Source organism: Urocitellus parryii, chromosome 6, assembly GCF_045843805.1.
Source record: "Urocitellus parryii isolate mUroPar1 chromosome 6, mUroPar1.hap1, whole genome shotgun sequence".
Classification (NCBI taxonomy): domain Eukaryota; kingdom Metazoa; phylum Chordata; class Mammalia; order Rodentia; family Sciuridae; genus Urocitellus; species Urocitellus parryii.
Window position 1 is genome coordinate 73229793 of NC_135536.1, and position 7460 is coordinate 73237252.

At 35.0% G+C, this 7460-nt stretch overlaps 1 non-coding gene across 1 annotated transcript; it reads left to right on the top strand.

Moving 5' to 3' along the window:
* The first annotated feature begins 3868 nt into the window (after window positions 1-3868).
* On the top strand, window positions 3869-3941 carry Trnak-cuu (transfer RNA lysine (anticodon CUU)). Its single transcript has one exon. It is a non-coding gene; the product is annotated as a tRNA-Lys (tRNA).
* The last annotated feature ends 3519 nt before the right edge of the window (window positions 3942-7460 follow it).

Sequence of the window (7460 nt, forward strand, 5' to 3'; positions counted from 1 at the left end):
CGCCGGCTATATCACCCTCTTAGGCCTTCGGAAGGAAATTGCATTTTAAGGGTATCATATGATAACTTGAAATTTTACAGAAGTATTCTAGCCCTTCCTATGAGTATAACGTTTTTGAGTAAAGGAAAAGCCTGATTCAGGAAATTTATTGAGCATTAATAAGTTAAAAGTACTTGTCTGAACATTGTTAATAAAATGGTGAACGAGATATATTTCCCATCCCTAGCGGAATTCTCAATGGGAAGAAACAGGCAACAAAAATAAATAAGCAAAATAGTTCTATAAGTGGTAGAAGATAAAAATAGTGAGTTAATAGGCGATGGACGTGCAAATTTTAGGGCTGGTGCTCAGGAAATGACTTTCTGAATGGGTAATTCCAATCTTCTTTAATCTGGAAACCTGGGAAAAGGAAAGGCTTAGGGAATAGGCACTGGACAAAATTTGGCTTTTTCTAGAAACTGTCATGTCAGTATGGTCTATCAGAGATTTCAGTGTTGTGAGAAATCAAAGATGTAGACATTAGACCAGATCTTGTGAATGAATCTTAATATAATGTAAGTAAAAGGCCGAAAGCAATTGTTTTAGTTCTAAATACTAAATTAAAATGCAGTGTGTTTTCCCCTTTAAGACAAAACATAATTTTACATAACCATAGTAAAATTATGAAAATCAGAAAATAGCCGAGCATGGTAGTTTACATCAGTAATCCCAGTGACTTCAGAAAGCTGAGACAGGAGAATCCCAAATTCAAGGTCAGCCTTACCAAGGCCCTAGGCAAAGTATAGAGATCCTGTCTCAAAAATAAATAAGTAAAAAGGATTGGGAATGTATAGCTCAGTGGCAAAGCACCCTGGGTTAAAGTCTCAGTACAAAAAGAAAGAAAATTAACAAATATTTCTACCTAATCTATCAATTTTATTCAATTTTTGGCACTTCCTGATAAATCTCAGAATGCATTCAGTTGTTATATTTCCAGTCTTCTTTAATCTGGAAAATAGTTACCTAGTATGTCTTGAGTTTCCATGTCATTAACATCTTTGACAAAACTCAAACCATTTATTTTGTAGAATATTCCTTAATATATACATTCATGCCAAAATGTTATCTTAGTAGACAAATGATGTCAATTTGTTCTGTTTGTTTTTTTTTTTAAAGAAAGAGTGAGAGAGGGAATTTTTTAATATTTATTTATTTATTTTTTGGCGGACACAACATCTTTGTTTGTATGTGGTGCTGAGGATCGAACCCCGCCGCACACATGCCAGGCGAGCGCGCTACAGCTTGAGCCACATCCCCAGCCCCTCAATTTGTTCTGTTAATGGTATTTTTTTTAAGTTGTAGTTGGACACAATACCTTCAATACCTTTATTTTATTTTATTTATTTTTATGTGGTACTGAGGATCAAACCCAGGGTCTTGCATGTGCTAGGCAAAGCTCTACCCCTGAGCCACAACCCCAGCCCCTGTTAATGGTAATTTTAACTTTGATAATTTGCTTAACATTTCTTCAATATAAGTTTCCTTTTTCCCCTTTGTAATTAATTAATAAATAGCTGGTGGGGAAATAATTTCAGACTATGTAAACATCCTGTTATCCTCAAACTTTTGCCCACTAGTTATAGTATCTGATTATTCTCATTTGAATAAAATTATTATTATGGTGGCTGCCACCTGGCAGTTTTTAATTCCATCATTTCATTCCCATTATTTATTGGTTTTCTACATCAGGAAAAAAAATTCCAGCTGTAAAATTTCATTATTTGATTTAAATTATTCAATGATCTTTCTCAATCAGCTGGACTAGAGGTAGCAGTAGAAGTGAAAATTTGTGGATAAATTTCAAATGTGTAGGGCATGTTGAAGAATTGGATGTAGAAAGTTAGGAAAAAAAGAATTTCAATTGCTCTTTCCTGCTAATGAAGCTATAATTAATGGTTAAGTTTTTTTTTTCCTTGAACAAATAAAACATTTAAATTTTCTTCAAAGACTAACCACTTAACTTACCTCACATTAAAACATGCTAGTTGTAATTCTTTCATAAGAGCTCCTGATTTTAACCAAGATCGGTAAGAAAGTGCTAAAGAAAGCTAAAGTCTGTAGTCATAGGAGGGTTCACGTGGAAGGTAAACTTGAGTACTCCAAACTTGTTTAGGTACTCAAGTTAAATTTTTAAATAAATTCACTACTTGTGTGCAACACAGTGTTTTTGTGCATACGTCACTCTATTATTCATTGATAATTTGGGAGCTATTTCTGAACTCATTGTCAGATGAACTGCCTACTTTGAGGTTGGATTGTTGATTTATCTTATGTCTTGGAAAAATTCACTAAATTGTCTCAAGTTCTTCCTTATTTGTCTGATTCATTTCAAGACTTAAATGGGTATGGATTTGTTTTGACCAATTTTACTCCAAAATACATTTGGAAGTAGTACATAAGAAATTGATATATAACTTACACATCTTTCTTATAGGATGATCAGCTTTTTGAAGTTAACATCTCTTTTAAAATAGTCTGTTAGAATACTTAATGATGCTTTGCATGTGGTAGATAACTTAATAAATCATAACAAATTTAAACATTATCAAATAACATTTAATAATTATTTGATACTATGTCTATTGTCATATTTAATTATTTAAATAATGGTTAGAAATAATAATTTTAATATGTAAAAAATTTTTCATTTCCCAGTTTCATTCTTCCAAGTTATGAAACAATCACAAATAAATCAGTTTGCGTTTGCGAAAAAAATTATAATCATATATGTATTTAAAAAATTTTTTTACTTATAGATGGACACAATACCTTTATTTTATTTTATTTATTTTTATGTGGTGCTGAGGATCTAACCCAGTGCCTCACACATGCTAGGCAAGTACTCTACCCCTGAGCTAAACCTCTAGCCTGTAATTATATTATTTTAAGCTTAAAAATTTTAAATACCCTACTTAAGTCCAAGTTTTACTTTGAAGAATCTAAATATTTTATGACATGCCATATTTTTAAATTGAGTATCAGGAAATTCCATGCTCAAAGTATTTAATTTATAAATATAAATATCCTAAGAATTCTTTGTAATTCCCAGGGCTACAATTATGCTTTAACTTGCAATTTTGAGCAGGAAGATTCACAGAATTCTTTATTTAGAAAGTTTTGCCCGACTTTCAGAATTTTAACATTTTTATAGATTATTCCATTGTTTCAGTGTCATAATTTGATCAAAATCAGATTTTTCTCTTAGAAATAATATTTGTTACCTTTAGATTCAGAGACTTCCCTCCTAGTTTCTGTCATTTCAGCAGGATGATAGCCTCTGAACGACCTAAATCTCTATTATTAGAGTCATTAAATTTTTAAAATTGAATCAGTATTCCGTTTCCACAACTTCACTTTTCTTAATCAGACCAGACCAAAGAAAATAGCTAAACTCCGCTGTTCTTCAGTGAAACTTAATTTCTCGGAGGTTGAAATTTGTTTTTTAATGCAGAGCCCAAATATGGAGGAATTGAATATATCATTTGATAGAAGTTGGATAGCTTTGACACGTGTTTATGTAAAGATGATAACATTTGGACACGTGTTTATGTAAAGATGATAACATTTGGGGCCGTATATATTTTAAAACACTTCAGAAGAAAAGTTCAATGATTTTATAAAGTCTTGGGTAAGTTTTCAGTGATTTTAGGATTACATATAAAATAACAATTTTTAAATTTGAGTTTTAACGTTTTAAAACGTGCTTGAAAAGAATTCTGAAAGGCCAACTTCATAGTATATTAGGAATAATTTTTTTAGGACCAGGGAAGGAAACCAAATATGGGTAAGCAGTCACCAAAAGACAGAAAATTAAGGGCAGCTTGCAGCCGCCCGGCTAGCTCAGTCGGTAGAGCATGGGACTCTTAATCCCAGGGTCGTGGGTTCGAGCCCCACGTTGGGCGGGGGTGAGATTTTTTTCTTTATCTCGATAGGGGAAGCTCAGTTTTCTCAGAGCTAGTTCTTGATAGTTTCACCATAACACTTTAAGGATGATTTTTAAAACAAGAAATCAAAATCCTTTCAATATTAGGAAGATCTCTGGGAAAGTTCATTTCCTAAAGGAAAGGAGTGTGAAACTGCGCTTGCGCACTTGATGGCACACGCTGGTTCCCCACCCCTCCTCATTAACACACAAAAGAAACTTAAAAGGCCACTTTTTTAGACCAGTCTCTAGGCATATTTTGTTACCTTTCATGATTTCGTAGTTGCCGGTCGGTGGCAATTTTTGCTTATGTCTTAACAAAACCACGAACCCTAATGTTAGTTGGTTTTTCTACTCCACCCATGTAAAAGCAGCTGGAGACGCTTAAGGACTCTGAGCAAAAGGGATCAGAAAGGGAACCTCAGTCACTGGGATCACCAGAGCTAGGCACATTCCAAGATCTCACGCACTCGACTACGCAGGCGAGCCACCCATCCTGAAGTCAGCCCGTGCTGTCCTGTATTAAAGGAACTAAATTTTCTCTCCTCTTTATTGTTTCTTTCAATATACAAACCTGCTGTTATTTCTGTATCTTAAAACAAAAATTTCCATCCTGTTTCCCTGCAAGCTACCCTTTTATTCCTGTTCCTCTGACAGTGTGTAAAAAACAGAAAAACTGAAACAACAACAACCCTAGTGGAACAAATCTAATATATTACCTAACACAGTGAGGGAGAACCGTAAAGTAAGAAGGTGATTGTTTAAAAAGAACCTAGGATTGAATTTGGACTTTGGTTGGGTAATATTGTGACGGTACGAGGAAGTGGGGGGCTTTATCCACATTGGATACTCAGAAAGCCAGGGCAATTCTATGATCCTGATGAATCTTACATGTATACCGAGGTCAGACTAAAGGAAGGATATAGCTGAAATCGGTAAACAGGCACTCATTTAGCAAGAGAGAATAGGACAGTGGCCAACTTGTATGAAGTGGATATTCTGTGAGAAAGTGGAGGAAAACAATTTAGCAGAAAGCATCATTATCAGCCCTGTAAGGGCACTGAGGCTTAGCTCTATCAGATTAGTTTCCAAATATTGGGAACTACTTCTTGCCTTTCTCAACCCATTCCAGGCAGGCTTTCCTGCCTCTCCTTTCTCCACAAATCTGTTGAACTGTTCATATCCTCCTTACTAAATCCAATTGTTCACGTCCAGGTCTAATTTATTAGCCTATCAGAAATTTATTACAAATCTGATCATCCATGCTGGATATACTTTTCCCCTTGGCTTCCACAACACTAGTACTATCTTGATGTCTCCCCTTATAGTTGCTCCTTTCCTTTCCACCTCATCACTTTGGAGTACTCAAAGGATAAGTGCTTGGTCATTGTCTCTTTTCTATCCACACTCACTTGGTGATCTCATGTTTTAAAATACCAGTTATTTTCTTAGGATTTCTAACTTTATATAAAAGCCCAGAGCTCTCGGAAATGTCAAAGTTGAGTATCCATTCAGATATCTAGTATATGTATATGTGTGTGTGTGTGTGTATATATATAATTTTTTTTTTCAAATTTCATGTGTACAAAACTCTTCATCTTTGTCCAAAATCTTCTCTGGCAGTTTTTCTTTTATTATTATTTACTTAATGTAATGTTAACATCATTCTTTTAGTTATGCAGACCAAAAATCTTGGAATCATCATTGATTCCTTTTTCTCTTCAACCCCATTATGAAGGTACCCTTTAATGAATCAAGCCCTCCTGTACTCCCCTTCCACACTGTGGCCTTGGCCATGTGTGTAGTTTTAGCCAATTGGAATAAATATGATGCAAATAGTGAATTGATGAGGGCTTACATGGTAGGGCTTGTTACAAGATGCCAAGTATGAAGTCCAAGTACTCTTGAGCTACATGCTCTGAGGAAGCCAAAGCTGTCCATCTGGGCAGAGGCCATATGGGACACTATGTAAAGAGCACTGAGATCCCCAGACTTGTAAGCAAAGCTATCTTAGATCTTCCATTTTTAGCACCCCAATGAAATACTACCAAGTGAATATTTCCAGCTGACACCACATGGAACAGAACTGCTCAATGGAGCCTTGTCAGAACCATTAGCTGATAAAATTATTTTTTGTTTGTTTTAAGCCATCAGGTCTTCAAATAGTTTGTTACATAGCAATAGATAATCAAAATCAAATATATTGGGAAATCCTATGGTTCTCCCTTCAAGATGCATCCAGTGCTGGGTGTGGTGGTGCACACCTATAATCCAAGCAGCTCAGGAAGCTGACATAGGATGAGTTCAAAGCCAGCCTCAGCAAGAATAAGGTGCTAAGCAACTTAGTGAGACCCTGTCCCTAAATAAAATACAAATAGGGCTGGATTTGTGGCTCAATGATCAAGTGCCCCTGAGTTTAATCCCCAGTACCAAAATAAACTTAAAAAAATCATATATATATATGATTTTTTTTTCTCCAGAATCAAACTTCTCATTTTCCCTCTAGCACCCTGATTGAGACCAGGTCAGATTTACCTGACCTGGAGTACTGTAATGGCTTAATTGATCTTCATGCCTCAGTCTCCCTAAACGGTATTCTTAACACAATACTAGAATATGTTAGTTAAAAACAAGTCTATCATGTCATTATTCCACTCAAAACTCTCCAAGGGGCCCCTGCTTCACTCAGAAAGATGTCTTTATGAGATATGCCTATCTCTCCATTCTGTGACCTGATCTATTATGTTTCTTCTCCTTGTTCACTCTGCATTGTGCTGGCCTCTTCAGCAACATTAGATCACTTGCTTTAAGACATGTACAGTTCATATAATCTGGAATAACCTCCCAACTACTGAAATCCTACTCATCCTTCAGAAACTAGGACAAAAGCCTCCTCCATGAAGTTTCCCACTATTGGTCAGAATTAAATATATCAGTAAAAACAAGCAATTGATACCTTTCATGGCATTCACCATACTGTTCTATATAATCATTTGTGTACACAACCATTTCTATTAGTCTGCAAATACATAAGGGCAAAGATCTACATCTTACTGTTGTAGCACTTACAGTATCTAACACTATATTACAATAGGTACACAGCATTCAGTAGATATCAAATAAATCTTGGTCTTGGGCTACTAAAGTGGCACATAATGACAAAGTAATGCTAGTTTTGTTTTTGTTTTGTTTTTTTTAGGGTCTAAGTTGCTGAGGCTGGCTTTGAACTCATCATCTTTCTGCTTCACTGGGATTATAGATGTGTACAACCATGCTGGGCTCTGCCAGAAGTATTTTAAAAAGTAAACACATAACAAATAAAAATAAAAGTTAATCAATGGATGAGTATATTTTTCAAAGAACCCTTGACCCTGAGAATATATAAAGCACAAAAGCAGGGATTAATAATATTGTGAAAACATATTTATAGAGCAGATGGAATGTGACATAAAAATGAAATAGCTTAGAAATGTAGAATTGTTCATAAAAGAAACTATAA